Below are 17,420 nucleotides of genomic sequence, written 5' to 3' on the forward strand. Positions count from 1 at the left end.
CCTTACACACAGTGGCCTACTTTATTTTACATATCACAATAAATAGTTTATATTAAGAGTTTAAAAATGTGTGCTCTCATAAACATTGGTTCTTATTAGAATAAATAATACAAGAACCACCTATCTTAAACTATAAAATGCTACTTTCTACTTTGCATCATATACGTTTTTAAAAGTTACTGTTTAACAGCTTTAAATTTCTCATTTTTAAGATACACCGCCACTGTTCTAATGGACAACAGCTTGATTCCTGTTCTTTCATAATGACTTTGCATTACTAATCAGAACATTAAGAACACAGTGAAACATGGCCTACTTACAGAAGGAATACATGCCAACATGTATGGGTTCAGCACTTCCTAAGCAAGTCTGCTCTGACATATGGTCATATGTTCCATACAAAAGCTCTTTGTAGGGGTTTATGCTGTTAAAAGTAGGATTTTACCCTGACGATCTCAGATCTCACTAGCCAGAGATTCAGCCCGTGTCACTGGAAACATGTGAAAATATGATGCAGGCAGTCTTCATGTATCCGAGACAAACAGAAATCAAAGTAAGAGAAGAGAGACCAAGGAAAAATCAAAAAAGGTTTAACCTGAAGGAAGAAAAGACAGAAGCACTCCAGACTTTCAATCTCCTGCTTGACGTCACAAGAGCCAAGCTACAAGTGACTGTAAGGTGCACATTAACCCCAGAGATAATTTAATAACTTACTCGCTCACCTCCTCGCTTTCTGCCTGTACGGTCCACACTCAGCTATTCGAACAAATGTATTTGTTTTCCAGGTAACAGCTGTACACTTCCTGTTTGTGCTCTTTTTTGACCATTAAGCAAAGTGATAAAAAATAGATCATCCAATTCAGAACAAGATGTTTGTGGTTTATTTTAGTGTTTTCAGGATAGGGACATTATTGATTTGGCATCTGTATAGCCAGTGCAAAGACCAGCAGGATAATGGAGTGAGACCAAAGGCTAATCTATCCACAAAACTAATTAAAGGCTAGCTACTACAGGGCTAATTACATCTATGGGAGTTTACAACAGTTCACTGCAATGTCACTGCCACAGTTTTTAAAAGTTGCTAACAATGATTCCAACAGTGTAAAACTAAAAGAAGGAATTGCTTCAAGGCTCACATGCATCCTTATGGTAAGTATTTCCTTCAACCTTTTAAAAATCAACTTGGAAAAGCACTTAATAAGACTTTGAGACACCCCTACCCCCAACCCAGCTTGGGTTTTTCTAGTCATAGTATAAAATGAGCATGAAGCAAGCTTCCTGGAAAATGGTGCGGTGTAGGTTACCTGCATCACTGCCTAACAATGCTGTCGTCTTTCATTTATTGCATGGAAAATGTTCAAGCAAGATAACATCCTTCAGGCAGGCATCATATATTCATCTTCCCAAAGGGGTGGGATGTGGGATACGCTAAGCTAAACACAACACCTTATCTTCAGATCCCTATAGTGGGCAATACTAGATGCTCACATCCATCGCCATTTCATTGGGAATGATCGGGGTTGAATATCTTACCCCTTTCATACTGATACTGCATGAACAGCCTTTAAAAACAGTAAGATCCAGTAAAAAAACAGAGATCTGATGGAGGAATCGTAACACAACTGCTGATACGGTGACAGTGTTTTATTGGAATCCTCATTAGATACCTGGTAATAGAGGATATGCTTACGGCAGTGCAGTATGACATGCATACTTCCTGCACAGTGTTGTCTAAGTATCTTAGACAATCATAAGCTAAATATAATGTATATACTGTATGTTATGAGCATTGGTAACTTACTCAAAACCTCCACTAGGATTTTCAAGTATTATTACAACTATGAGTGCTATTGATACAAATTAGCCTGGGTAATACAAAGCCAAGCTTATCATTCAGAAATCTGCAATTCACATTGATCAGTTAGAAATGGCTGGAGTAGCTAACTCATCTCATTTTCCAATCGAATTTAATCAACCAAATGTTAATTTTTCCTTATCATCTGTTCCTCTCTACATATCCATGATACTAAAAGGCTACTTTTTGCACTAAAAAATACAGATCTAGATTAGAGGCTAGCGTAAATTTAATCAAAATGTCTAAAACTGTAGTAGATTGCCACAGCATTTTTTTAAATAAAAAAGATAAAACATTGATTGAAAACACTAGAAAAACAAAATATCTTAGAGTTTTGCATAGCAGTGTATTTTTTATGTATATTTAAAAACAAAACAAGAAAATCCAGACTGCATCTACCTAATGTCTGCCCAAGGGTATTTAGAAGCTGAATACATTGCATCCAGTAGGAAACATGATATATGATAATGGAGCCCAGCGTCACATAAGGACATGCCTTTGTGTAATTTTGTTTATTGACTTAAGATATCAATCACTTATCTCATGCTTTTACCTAAAGCAAATCACAGAAACTAGGTTGTGAATTATGTATCAGCATCTGCTGCTACAAAGTATGATCTTAGTTCTACTTCTTATCCAAAGGACAAAGCACGAGGATGTTCAGTAACCCTCTCAGGGTGACGTACAGTGAATCAGTAGCAGAGCTGTCGCTTGTGAACCTCCTGGTAAGAAGCCCTTTCCTTTAACCACTGGGCCCTTACTACAAACCATGTGTTTTGCAATACACACTCTTACAGAAAGTGGACAGTAGAGAAGTTTTAAAGTGGAGAGATAATTCCTGCATAAGGTGACAGCTTCCAGGAGAAGAAGGGTGTGGAACATCACTGAGCTGGAGAGGTCTGATTGCTTTTTACTCACTTTCGCAGAGCAGGAAGAGTTAAAGTGCCAATAGGGGGGTTTGTTAACACAGGTAAAGTGCAGGCTCATCATGACCAACGCCTACCCCTGATCAACATTAAACATTTCTTTCACTGTGAATGCATCTCCTTTCTCACAACCTGGATGTTATCTCAAAGAGGAGGGGTGGGTAGAACACTTGAAAACATTGAAATACAGTATTCCTAGTGCAGGACTAGCAACGGGATGGTCTCTTGCAGAAATGTATACTTGGGGAGAAAAAAAAACACTTATGAATCATTAACCAGTGGATGAAAACAGCAGCCAGAGTTAGATTAGTAAAGCAATTAATTGCAAGGACCCAAAAGATTAATAGTAAGGTCTGTCAATGTGCCACTCTGGCACAATTTACAGAGCGAAGTGCCAGGAATAAACGCTGACGGCAACAACTTTTTCTTAAATATTAACTCCGTACTGAGGATTGATAAGCACGTCCACACTTCAATGAAGAGATCAGTGCCAACATCAGCCGCACTGCTTGTTGAAACTCAAATGGCGCAGAGCCTGAACTGCCCTAGTGGGTTTGCTGATGGGACAGTCTATGAGATGACAGGTTCGGGAATCCAAGGGCTGTTGTCCTTACTGTTGTTGTCCTGTAGACTGAGAGTAGATTCTAGTTTCCTAAAAACTCCATGAAATACTGTAGATAAATAACAGGATGATTCTTCTTGTCCCCTCCACCTAATCTGCTGCAAATAAACCCAAGATTCTATAATTATACACGATGCATTATTGAAGATATTTCCTTTTCTTTAAATATCCTGTTACATTTTCACCCTTGAACTTCCACTAATAACTTTCAAAAAGTAAAAGTAACATTTAAAAAAACACAGTAAGAATCATCCTGTGGTGAGTAACTTTCAGATACTGTTATAGACGCACAAAAAAAGAGAAAAACTGAAACTGCTGAATCCCCATGCTGGGGATGAAACTGGCCCCCGTTCTGCCCACGGGGGTGACCGCAAAGCGAAAAGAAAACAGGAAGAAGAGCCCTGTGTCATCTGAACCCCACCATGTCTCCTTTCAATGTTCCTGTCATCACCACATGGAAAGGAAGTCCATCCAGCCCAGCAAACCATTCCAGTTTCAATGGTATTGGAGATGCTGAAAGTCAGTGGATAGAAGGAGAAAAAAAATAAGTACCAACTCGTAGATGGATGTCTGGGCTTCTGTTGAGACACTGGTAAACAGTCCAAGATGTGCTCTGCTGAATGCAAATGAAAACTGGCACCCTCTTAATACAGCAATTGCCAGGGTTATACTTAGCAAATTACACAGTCAACTGCCAAATGCTAGTCACACTGCCCTACCCAGGACATCTAGAAAAAAAAAGGAAAAGAAAATAATCTAATCATACATTTAAGACAGCAAAATCAACAGGGGAATTCAAAACACTTTTTTAAGCTTGAATTAGAATCCCTCAAACATATTTGCAGAGACTGAATGCAAACATTGAAAATTGAAGATGGAGAAAAAAGTGGCAACACAGCCATTCTCTCATTTTTATGCTACTGATTTCCTTCTTGGCCGTCTTAAATCTTTGACCATGGTAAGGCAGGGGAGGCAGCCTGTCCAACTTGCATTAAGATACAGCAAGGTGGTAGGGGAAGAGCACAATGATAGTTTTTGAACGTGCTCCAGTATTGATCAATCAACCAATCAACTCTCAATCGGTTACAACAACAAAACATTGCAATAGATGAAACAGAAATGTCCCTAGCGTGATGAATTCAATGCTCTGGTATGCAGGTCCTAAACTTGCTTAGCTAATAAATCATGCCCCCAAAAAATCAACTTAATTTTTTTTAAATGCTTTCATTTCTCTGTTGGGTTTATGGATTTAAGGTACATAAGTAATCAATTGAGGTACTTCAGCTATCTGTTTTTGTGAAAACCTGAAAAAAATTAAGGGCTCTAAAATGTTATACTTTACATTATCTAGGTAGAAAAATGTAGCTTTAGCCAAAGTTTTATATGAAATCATGTAATCTAACCTGATGTGCACAGATCAAAGAACTAGATGTTATTGGGAATGAATGGCCTTTACTAACACTCTTCAATGGGCCAAACATGGACTCTATAGAAGTTTTACTGCCTGTATACGATGTAGGACGACAGCTGAGGAAACAAGGGTTCATCCTTGCAGCAGTTCGTTTTGTCTCACAGGACAGATCATTCAGCCCAGCTGTGGCTGTGATACGAATGACACGTCCTTACAGCGATGGTGACACATCGAAAAAAACAAACCTAAAAATAAGTGTGTTGCCTGGGCCCTTGTCAACAACTTGATAAATCACTAGCCATAATCTCATAAAAATTGCTTCTATTCATTATTCATTCTCTGTAATTAAAAATACCACAGGATATTATGACAGCTCTGCTGCAAATAAATGGAACTGAAAATTTCCTCTCGATTATAGCCTACAAACACTGCAATTAACGTTCCATATGCTTTTTAGAACAGTTAGAACCATAACACCCCAATCCCTCACATATCCTACATATGTCAATGGATGCTTTAAATTTTTAACAGGATGATGTGCTGCATCTAAAACGCTGTGTATGGGACCCATTCCATGTGCATGTTCCCATAATTCCACACACTCCATCAGGAAGTTAGCAAGACCTCAGGAAAAGGGTTAAGATGGTCCAGTTGAGGATTTGAACGGACCAAGCTCTCCCTTCATCACATCTAACACTGTTAGATATTAAAAGAGAGGCAGTGCTTGGTGTTCTCAATGGCTCCTCTGTTTAATACTCCTGTTGCTATGCTTCAAATCTAATAGGCTTTGTTTACAAAATAACTTAATCAGAAGTCTAACAACTACCCCAAAATACAATAACTTATTTTAAAATTACAATTGGTAAAGGCCTTCTTATAAGCAGTTTGTTGTACCTAAATGCCCTTTATGTTTAAGTTGTATTGTTTTTTTTTAAGTGGACAACTAAGTCATATAAACTACATAAACTACACACAGAACTAAAGACACAGTGACAAACCACCCATCAGCAAGTATTTGTGATGAAGGCTAATTAAAGACAAGCTTAGCTTCGTAGCAGACCATGTAATGAAGGTCACTCAGAGATGTAAGGTTTGCAGGTGAATTGCATTTTGAGCAAAACAAGAGCATTAAGCTGCAAATGTATTTATTAACATCCAGAAAGCGACTAGCACCATTATGGTGGTGCTTTGGAGAATGTTAAATGTCAATTACTGCACCCGTTTGGAAGGCTGCGACGCGAGTGTCACCACAATCAGGCACATTAAATATCATGATGGCATAATCTGCTTGCACAATTGGCTCCCTGGCAATCACTTAGCTCGTCCTTTTATACTTAAAGGTTTTCTGTTCTCCAGTCCCATTACCCGCAGTGTTTATTTTGCGTCTTTAATTGGCAGGCTCTGTGGCCCGCCCAAATTGTAGTGCTGCACCAAAATACTGACCAGACCCATACCTCTCCCCAGTCTGCTTTTCTGTGTACAATCCTGATATAGCACACGCAAGCTCAGCACATTGCTATTAGCTGATAACCCTGCCTGAAGCGCAGTGCACACTATGGCCATCTCCCTTACAAACGATGTAGGGTATTTGTCAGGACTCTAGACTAAGTGCAGGTGCAGGACTAGTAACTGGCAAGTTGTGGGTTCAAATCCCAGGGGAGGACACTCCTGTTGTGCCCTTCAATAACATCAAGCATTTTCCACTTTAAGCATTTTGGGACATTCAAAAGAAAATTCATAGGGAGAAAGATATCTGCTCAAAAATATGTGTAAAAGGTATAAGATAAGGTTCTCTAATTTGCAAAGATTCCTTCATTATTTTAATAGTTTTTAATTTGGAGAATTGCACAGGTCATTCAGGAGTAAACACTGTTGCGCTTACTTTTCAGTGTGTTTGGAGCTTTTTCCCATTTGCACAGACGAGCGAATGCTCATGACTTCTAATGAATGCGTAAAAAAAAAAGACACGATCACTGTGAAAAATATTCATACTGCCTAAATTGAATCTTTTAACTTTACAATGTTTCATCTCAATTATAAAAACTGCATGGGTGACCGAACAACAGGTCATGTTACTATTCACCCATATCTATTTCTTTCAATTCAGGGTCGCAGGGTAGCCAGAGCCGATCACCGCAAGCAAGGAGTGGTACATACAGCGGTAATACAGGATACACCCTGGACAAAATGCCAGCACAGGACACACACAGACAGGCCATTGAAACTCACCTATAACAAATTTTCTCAGAAACCAATTAAACCACTACTATATTTTTGAACTGTACGACAAAACTACAGCACCTGAAAGACACAGCAGAACATACACCTCCATGCAGACAGCACCCCATATCTGGAATTGAACCCAAGATGCCAACCACTGCGCCACCAAACCTATATCCATCCACAGTAAAAAGACAGTCTTGTTTATTACTCTGGATAAATATGCCTTGATCTTCAAGCTCCTAGAAACAGTTTCAAGACAAAACAGACCATAAAATAATGCACCATAAAAATAATTACATTATTTTCTACTTGTTTTTGTATTTCCTTCTGTAAACCACCTGTCCTGCTCAAACACTGCCATTTTCAGATGTAATTTCAGAATTTTTCAGTCGGTGGTGTTTGTGTTACCAGTTCAAGAAAACCACTTCCGATCGCTCTCCCGTCTTTTAAGTGTTCCCTGCCAGACTGAAAGGTCAATGTGGCCCCTGGCGCTGCTCAGCCCGTTACCTGTACCTGTTAGCTCATAAGGCTCTTATCCAATGGCCTGGTTCCGATTCAAGACAGCAAGTATAAACGGAGCTGTACAGCAAGGGCTCGACTTGGATGTGCCAATGTGAAAAGCCCATCGCTGATGCGCAGTCTGTCATACCCACACACACACACACACACACACACACACACACACACACACACTAGATTGTAGGAACAATTCTGCCAACAATGTGCAGAGCGAGCTGAGACGGCCAAAGCAACTTCGCTTCTAAACCAGGGGGGAAAAAACAAAAACAGAACGAGGAGGCATCAGTCTTGCTAGAACGATGCCTTCTCACCACCGAGGAAAATATATCGGGAGTACAACCACATGCTTATTTTAGGACATCAGGATTTCACGATGGAGTGCTTGAACTCAGTAACTCGTCCATGAGTGGGTGTCAATTCTTATGCCTGTGGCCAGGCTGCCTTGGCCGGGGACATAGTGTGGTGGGTGGAGGGATGGAACTACCCTTTCTGAGGACCCAAGACAAGCCTGACAGGGCCAAGCAGAGAACATGAAGCTCATCACACCCATTGACAGAGGCCTAGGAAGTCTGGTAAGACTGAAATTGATGCATATCATGGCTTAAGAAATGTCCAATAAACTTGCATTAATATTGGTGAACTCCACATTTTAAAACAGAGATTATGCTAAATTCTAATATACACCAAGAAACATCTGGTGAGGCTTCTTTACAATGTCAGAAACTATGCAACGATGGCATTTCATAACACAAAAGAGATAATCAGCAAAAGCAAATTAAGAAAAATAAACTATGGGGGGAGGGGGACTTCAGAGGCACTCACTCCAAATGCAAATGAGTCCAAACCTGGGCCATGCCACTAGCTGACTGTAACTATCACTGGCATTCCCCAACTGGTGGTGCATCACTGAGAGACGGGTTTGGGTTAGTTAACCAGGGCTCTCTTAATAGAACTGCAATTCCTGCATCCTCCCAGGCACCTCCAGGTATGCAGACATGTCTCAGAGAGATGCACTGCGCTGCCGATGAGCTTTAACTCACTGTGCCAAAATATTAATCGTTTAATAGATGGAAAAAGAAGAAAACAAGCATTAACCAAAAAATGAATGAGCCAGCTAGGAGGCGGAATCCTCAAGGCACATATCGGCACAGTTAGGATTTGATCAATATCTTGCACACTCATAGCCCCAAGCCATACAGCACCACCCACAACCATAGTGAATTCCAATTCTTCCAAGGGCCAAGCCGCAACCATAGGAGAATTAAATATCAAGGTTGTAAAGGAGATCATAACACCATAACAGGTATACACACCACATAAACCCTGTTATATCTTTTTTTGCATTGTCAAGTCCAATTCACAATTTGTAATTAAAGATCCGGGGGTCTTGGGGTAAAAATTCAAGGGCAAAATTAAAGTGTAAGAATACTGCAAGAATCAATTAAGACAATAAGCTAAAAGCAATCTAATTTAAAAACTCAAAATGAAGACCTGTATAAACAGACTGGTGTGTTTATTGGGTTCTCCCAAGTCATTTTACAGCAAAACCCCAGCAACAGACAGAGGGAGGCAAACTAGAGTGAAGAGCAATAATTGTCAGTCTGTGGAATTATGAGAAACAGACATTGTCTAGGCTAAAAAAGCTTAGAAAGCAGTCTTTCTTCAAAGGATTTTTTTCTGACAATTCTTAGAAGTACTGTATCTTCAACTACATTAATTTAAAAGGAACAAAAACACATCAGAGCATTTTGCGAGAGACTTGGGAAAACAAGAGTTTTTTGGTGGTGCTGCGGTTTTGGCCGCTAGTGTCCAAGTGTCTCAATTACATCTCCCTCTCTCTGAAACATCTCGCTGTGGTTTCTCAGAATGCTGTCAGAGCACTTGACCCAAGACACAGTTTGAGAAACCTTACTCAACCTCCGCATAGGCTGTGCTCAGCATGAAAATCAATAACTCAGATTCTGTCATTTCTAATACATTCATTGCAATACTCTTGCAAGGAGGCTTCTGCGCAGCTGAGCTAGTACAGCACTCATGTGTAGCACAGGTTGTGTCCTATTACCCAGAAGTTGCAGGTTTGAATTCTGTCTCCGTTATCAGTCAAATATGACCGGAGTACCCTCAGTGAGTCTGATCTTTCAATGCCGTGGATGAGAACTCCAATACTTCAGCACTGGATGACAACTATGCTATGGGTGCTGTTAGACTGGCAGTAAGTAAACAGGTCCAAGAGACACGCAGATAACACGACAAGTGATGCTTCTACATTAAATGAAGAGAGATTTAGATTTTGACTTTAAGCTTCTTGGACTAGATAGAAACAGGAATTAAAGTATTCAAAATCCTGCAAAACACTGACAAAGTCAACCCAAAGAACGTCTTCAAAATAAAAAGCAAAATATTAACCAGAAGACAAGAGGAACACACAGGGAAGTGATTTAAAATGGAGAACAGGAGGCTCTACTTCAAATAAAGGGTTGTGGAAGTGAGGAACAAGCAGCCCAACCATGTTGTCAAAATCTATACCTTGGCTTCCTTCAAGAACAGCTGGATGAGATCCTTGGCTCAATCAGCTAATGAAAAGCCAAACGAGCAAAACTGCCCAAATGCAGTCGTCTTGTTTGTAGCCACTCTTAGAAAAGGATAGGAGGCTTTCTTACTCCAGCTGTTCAAGGGAATCCAGCTCCACAGACATGGAACATGTGAGCTATGGGCTCCGGCCTCAACTGATGTACAACTTTCCTGTTTAAATAGCAAATTAATCTGACAGCGAGGAACAAAGATATTTAGAACCTTCTGGAGAGAGAGTTCCTAGTACACAAAGGACATTGTATGTTACAGTAGCAATGTGATCCCATTGGTGACACATAGAACACAAAGTCATGTGATAACAGAAATAATATGCAACTCTTTACCAGTGATGCCTACAATATCTCCAGGAAATGAGCGAAGGACGTCAACAGCACCAGATATACAGCATGTGGCGAAACTGAACAGCTAGAGAGGGTTTGTGTCAGCTGCTTGCATAACATAGCCCCAATCAGATATGTAATCTTACACTATCAGGTCATGAGTCAAATGCTTTAATGACGGCAGTTCCATATGTACAGAGGCACAATCCCTTTATCAAAATCCGCTGCATTGTTTAATGACAGGAAATATGTTTTTTTCATAATAATATTTGAGGATACTGTGAGAAGATATCCTTAGTTTGCCAAAGGGTTAAATTAAGGTTATGACTCTCTGGGAGACTGCTTTTTACTCTCACACAGCAACAACTACCCTGGCTGTTTCTTGTTTGATCACTGGACCACGTTCATTTCTAATCACATTTAATAAGCCAACTAAGCTATATCCATATTGCAAAAGCTACATGTCATTTTCAATCGTATATGAGAACTAAAAGTCTTCTGTATTCAATAAATCATTTAAGAGAAGCCACTAAATTATAAAATAGATAAAGCTCTTATAAAACAACTGTTTCAACATATTCTCACTGATAATGGCTACAAAAGAAGGAACAAATATTCACAGATGCAATTAGTCATAGTATTCTAATTGGTGTATTAACTATTTAAAACCTGTAATTTCATTTTGAATTGTATTTGACAGGGACAATGCAGACACATGTTTAAAAATCTTGATAGGAACAGAAATTAAAGGAAGAAAACATGGCAGCTCCACTATTTGAATAACATCAATTCAATAACGAAATGCAGGAACAATTTAATATTAAATCGGTATTCCAACCACCTGAAAACAGCCCTCTCCCCCCCTCTGGTGGCCAATCTGAAAACATGCTCACACAGCTTACCTATCGTCTAGCAAAGGTAAATGCAAAGAAAAACTGTTCTTCAAGGTGCTGTAAAGTTAACAATTTCAATTATTCAAGTCATCCATCCTACAAGAATCAGTTGCTTATATTTATTACAATAGGAAAATAATCACAACAAATATGATTTCAGGATCTAATTTTGTATTTTGCAATGTTTTTCTTGTAAAGCAAACTGGAAAGCACAACATTTTGCACTTTAAAGGTGCATAACATAACATATATAAGCAACACCTACACTCACAGACACCTTTAACAAGTTTGTTAAATGTTTTATGACCCTTTTAAAATAAGAACAAACTGCCTGTAAAATGTGCAGTTTGTATAAAGAGTATCGAGTGGCTTTAATAGATCTGACAGACCTTTATACCACAAACCAAGAATTAGAGTAATAGAAATGCTTCCATTTTATAGGACTATATATAGTTAGTCTACGTTTTTACAGGTCTTATGATTTAGGGAATTTTTCAGTTATCAAATTATTTAGAACTTTGCTGCATTTCTTTGTAACATACCCATTTAATTAACTATTCATGTTTTGTTCACAGGATTGTGTTAAAGCTCATTTATTTTTCAAAATACCAGCTCTGACTGGACATCCATGCGTTGCTACTGCATACACAGAGGATGTCTTGGGTTACGGTTCATGCTTACTGACTTTAAAGGCAGCACATTTAGAAGATGCGAGAGTTATATTTTAATGACATTTTTAAACTTGTTTACCAATTTGAAATGCCTCAACAGAACACACAAAACATTCTTTGCAAACACAAAAAAAAGGCTGAAATCAAACCTTCAATTGTTAAAGTTGAAAGCAAATGAGTCCCATGAACTATGCTGCATTTGATTCCAACACACGGCTGAAGTCGTCAAATGAAGAGTTCGTCACAAGCTGGAACATCAACTACCGTTCTGTTACAGAAATTTTCAATAACCAAACACCAGACAAGGCCATGCACTTGCTTCCTTTAGAAATCTGCAGCACATGATGGTATAGCTAACAATTCAATTATGCTTCTCTGTATACAGGCTTTCAAAAATCAAATCAGCACAGCCTTTCAAAGCTCAAGGTGAGCAGTAACCTGCTAGTTCAGATTGATATGCTTTCATCTTAAACACTACACATTCCATCATCTGATTTTAAGCACAACAATTACCTTTTTTAATTGTACAAACAGAAATTCTGGGCAAATAAAAAATATTGAGTATGAAAAATCAATACCAATTGAAACCTTGTATTTTAAGCAAACATCTTGCAAAGCTAAAGCTTTCCTGGAAGCCTTTAAAAGGGCATTGCTTCACAATTGACATGTGTGGGTGGCACGCTGATGGAGCTCTATGGTAAAGCACTTAGTGCTGGAAAATTTCAAAACCTCAACATTTTTGAAAAAGGAAGAAAAGTCAAGATGAAATAAGCAATGTTTCCATTAAAAATGGCCAAAATCCCTTGATGAAAGAATGGGCAAACAGACAGATAGCATGACTACATTTCCATTTGTTGTACGATTAAACAAGGACTGTGGGCAAATGAATACTTCTGTTCCTCCCATACATCCATTTTCTAAATACTTTATCCAATAAAGTTCTGGGGGAAATGTAGCCTATCCCAGCAAGTAACAGGCACAAGGCAGGATATACTCTGAACAGGATGCCAATCCATTAATGGGCACACAGACACAAACACGTGTGCACTCATACCAGGGCCAATTTTTACAGAAGCCAATCAACCTACCAGTATGTCTGTGAATTATGAAAGGAAACTGGAGCACCAGGAGAAAACCCATGTGAACACAGGGAAAACATACAAACCCCACACAGACAGCACACTGCAAATTGAAGCTAGGGCCCTAAAACTGCAAGGCAACAATGCTCACCACAGTGCCACCCAGCTGCCCTCCCTTATACTTCCATCTGTCTATAGTATCTCCACCTCAAGACAATACAACATCATCACACTTCAGCTTACATTCAACTCTTTAAGATAAAGATCACTTTATTGGCTATATACAATTTTTCTTGCATTAGGTATTTGTCTTTTCGCATACCCCAACTTGCTCTCCATGAGACACACAGACAGTGGAGAAGCTTGGGGTCAGAGTGCAGGGTCAGCCATTTAAACAGCGCCCCTGGAGCAGTTGGGGTTAAGAGCCTTGCTCAGGGGCCCACCGGAGTAGTAGCCACAGGCGCAGATCCTTAGCCACAGAGCCACCGCACTGCCCCGGTGCTCTTCCTCACAAAAACACAGCGCGTTTACACCCGCAGTGAAAACTTTTAGGGAGCTCATTTTACTGAAAGATGCTTCGTTTCAATTTTGTAACACAGAGCTGCTGTGAGCTCTTTCAAAGCAGGACTACAAGCTGTGCACAGAGGAAACCGACTGAGGGAAAATGAAGTGAGGCAAAATTTAAGTCACACACATTCTAGGAAAATAAAAAGTCGACATTGCCAAGAACACATTTCGGGAACAGCTGTGATAAAAAAGGGTTAGGGAAAAAAAAATCCAGTCTACAAGGTGTTGCAATCATTGCCTACAGATAAGAAAGGCTGGCCTTAGCCATTACTGAGCAGCATGATGTGGATGCTTGGACAGAGACTTTCAACTGATAGGAAGGCAATGGGAGTGCGTTCAGCAGGCTCCAGGCTGCGAGGGGGTAAAGTGCTGTGGAATGACATCCACCAGGTGCTGCTGGTTTGGGTTTTAAGAAGCGTCTCCCTGGATCTGATGCAACATTAATGTTCCCTGGAAGGCAAAGCGGCACAACAACGAGCTGATGTGCACTGGAGTGCAAAACAAAGTTCAAATGCTTAACCAAGGTATACACTATGGATTCTGAGCAAGAACTGTTCAGATTAGGCAAACACAAGACAGGCAGCATCTCTTTTATTAAATCTTTAATTCACCTTCTGTTCCGTAACAGAACAAGCCCTCCGTCAAGGAAAAATGACCCCTGCTCCAGCTGGGAAAACAGGCAATTTTTTAACAAGACTCTCTGTCTCAAAACGTAAGGGAACAGGTGAAAAACGGGAGCTTAAAAAAAGATTCACATCAATAGCATAGAATTCCTTAGTTCCCACAAGTAACAAACAGCAAACGGTCACTCTGCTTTTCAAAAATAAAATGTAACGTCTGACAGGGCCTGTTTATTAATTTGCATGTTTGCCACAGGCTTGCTGTAGAGTGCTGGCAGAGGACACTGCAGATGTTTGGCAATCTCACTGCAATTTCAAGGACATTGAAAAACATTTACCAGACATGGCGTGAACATTAGTCATGCTGTGGTCAACACCCACCAACTATCAGGAGTAACAGTCAAGCAAAAGGTTGACAGAAAGTTCACTGCCTTCTATACTTGGAAAAACCCATCTGATGGGTAGAAAACTAACCATGTAAAGCTGTTTCACTGTGATTATACTATTAGTTTTACAACAGAATAAGACTGTTTACAAAAGAGGAGGCCATTCAGCCCATGTAGCCCACTTGATACCCTGTTTTCTTTCCAGAAGCTAGCTATTGGCTTCGACAACATGGCAGGTTAGCTTGATTCATACTGTACTTCCACATCCCTTTGAGCAAATAAGTGACCCAAGAATAACAATTGCTGGTTTTGTTTTGCAAGAGTGGATTTTAAAACACAACTTCAAATGTCAAGCAATCACATCCGATCTCAGAAGATTTTCCACTCCTGTCCTTGAATCAACCTATCCTTTCGGATATCTGGTCATCATGCCTTTTCTGCTGTTGCTCCACTGGTATGGAATGACCTTCCACAGACTCTCTGAGACTCCACAAATTCTCTGACTCTCTGCAAATCCAAACTCAAAACTCACCTTTTCACCAAAGCCTTTGTCTAATTGGCAGACATTCTTGTTTAATCTGTCTTATTTATTTTCTTCTTTTACTCTTCATTGTACTTTTGGTCTTTTTATCACTATGTACAGCATCCTTAGGTTTGGAAAGGCACTTTTAAAATAAAAGACGATGATTAATCTTTTTGTTGTTGTTGTTGTTGTTGTTGTTGTTGTTAACCCTGTAAGTGCAGATTGCTACACTCCCAATATATCCTTTAAAGAGTAGTCTAGGGCAATGAGGTACTTCTTCGAGCCCCAGGCTGTATGTTTCGCTGGCCTCTTTAAATCACCACCTGCATAAAACCCAGGACAGCCCACTTCATGAAACTCAATTTTTCCATTAAATAGCCAAGAGGTCAGAAATAATGCAAACAAGGCTTTCCTGAGGCCTTGGAAAGCCAGCCACGCACAGTGCTTTCAATCGTAGTTTACTCTAACCAAATAGTGCAGCATTCTGGGACTTACAAATTTTGCTCAACGCGAAAAACTCAAAACGTGATATAGGAGTAAAGGAGGAAAAAATTATCAAGATGCTCTATGCTTTGCTGTATAACTTTGGTTTAGCGCGTTTTAGCTGGATCCCCACTGGTATACCACGGTATACCCAGCCATAAGTATCCATCACATTATTAGTCTGAAAAGCAGTGGGTAACTTACCAGAGGTCCACATGATGTTACAGACCCCTCCGCCCTCTCCAGGCGTCTGTGTGGGCCGAGGCAGGTCTGGATGCAGATCCGTGTTCCAGGTGGACCGCCGGGGCTCCTCACGCCTCATCAACCCTCGGCGATGGCAGTAGGGCTGAGAGGTCGCATCCCAACCTGTGGTCCTAAAGAACAAGGAGACAACACATCGTTTTTCATAGCTTGGCGTTCTCTCGTCCTCGATATCAGCTGGGAGACGAAATGACTTAACCTGTATACAGGACCGGGTCCCGTGTCGCTAGCCCAAGAAATCATTCGGCATTCCTGCCGGAAACACAGATATAAAAGCAACCACACCGCCCCCGGACAGATCAATGTACTTCTTTTTTAGGAAACCGTCCTTTAACCCCCCTGTACGGTATCTTAAAACACATTCCCCAAATTTGGAAATGTTAACGACTTTAGTACATTTGTTTCGTTTGAAAAAATAAAAGCGCTCAAAAATATGAAGAAAACCATTTCCATTTTCACAAACCGTCTTTTTCTAAAAACTTTTTTCACTGACCTTGCTTTGAAGAAGTTTGCCGGTAACCGTTAAGTTATTTCGAATTGTGAAGCTGCACAGGGCATCTTGGTATTGTCAAGTGTACTGCGAGTGAACAAAGGCGAAAGCAAAGCCGCAAAAATACCGAAAAAATATCAGAAATTTACAGATATTCGAAGTTCCAAGAAAAAAAAACGTTTGTTCGCATTTCAATATTTTAAAGACAAATGTTTTATCAGGTTCACACAGTTAGAGCATATACTTCTCATAACCGGCTAACCCGTGCGGCTACAGTGTAAGATTGACGGCTGGAAGGACCAATCAGCGTAGCGGGTTCTCAGAGTTTAGATTCCCGGATGTTCGCTTCGTGTGTTCGAACTGGTTTATACTGTATTTTCATAATTAAAGGGAAAATACAGCAGACATTACCATCTATATAGCTCAATTTTACTGAAAGGTAAGAATATGTAACCTTCATGTATCACATACGCTCGCATTCAAGAGTTTTGGAATAAACTGAACTTGTTATGCCTTTTCCTTCACGGCGATATTATTTCAAATACAGTATTATACAAGTTACTATATGTTTCTATTTTTTTGATGGGTGTTATATAAATATTTCGACCAGTATTATTTGTACATTAAAAAAAAAACATTCTACTTTTATTTTTCTTAGGGCTTTACAGGCTGTGCAGATATCTGGTCCCATGGTGTAATGGTTAGCACTCTGGACTTTGAATCCAGCGATCCGAGTTCAAATCTCGGTGGGACCTCATCCTTTTGCGAAAACGTCAAAGAAAAGGACTTTTCCCCCCTAAAAGCTTACAAAAAAATAATAATTCTCATTCGGTCTGGAACTGAGGCAGTTCTACAAATATTACGAACACTATAATTTGCATGTATTTATAGAAAATGTTTTAAACGTTTCCAAAAACCTTCAGTTTTTTTCAGAACATTTCGAGTATTTTTAAACCGTAAGTTTCCGTTCAATGGTGTT

At 39.7% G+C, this 17,420-nt stretch overlaps 1 non-coding gene across 1 annotated transcript; it reads left to right on the forward strand.

The window, feature by feature from the left end:
* The first annotated feature begins 17,124 nt into the window (after positions 1–17,124).
* Positions 17,125–17,196, forward strand: trnaq-uug (transfer RNA glutamine (anticodon UUG)). The gene has a single exon. It is a non-coding gene; the product is annotated as a tRNA-Gln (tRNA).
* Positions 17,197–17,420: the final 224 nt, after the last annotated feature.

The sequence above is a fragment of the Atractosteus spatula genome, chromosome 1 (genome assembly GCF_055471065.1).
Source record: "Atractosteus spatula isolate fAtrSpa1 chromosome 1, fAtrSpa1.hap1, whole genome shotgun sequence".
Lineage (NCBI taxonomy): Eukaryota > Metazoa > Chordata > Actinopteri > Semionotiformes > Lepisosteidae > Atractosteus > Atractosteus spatula.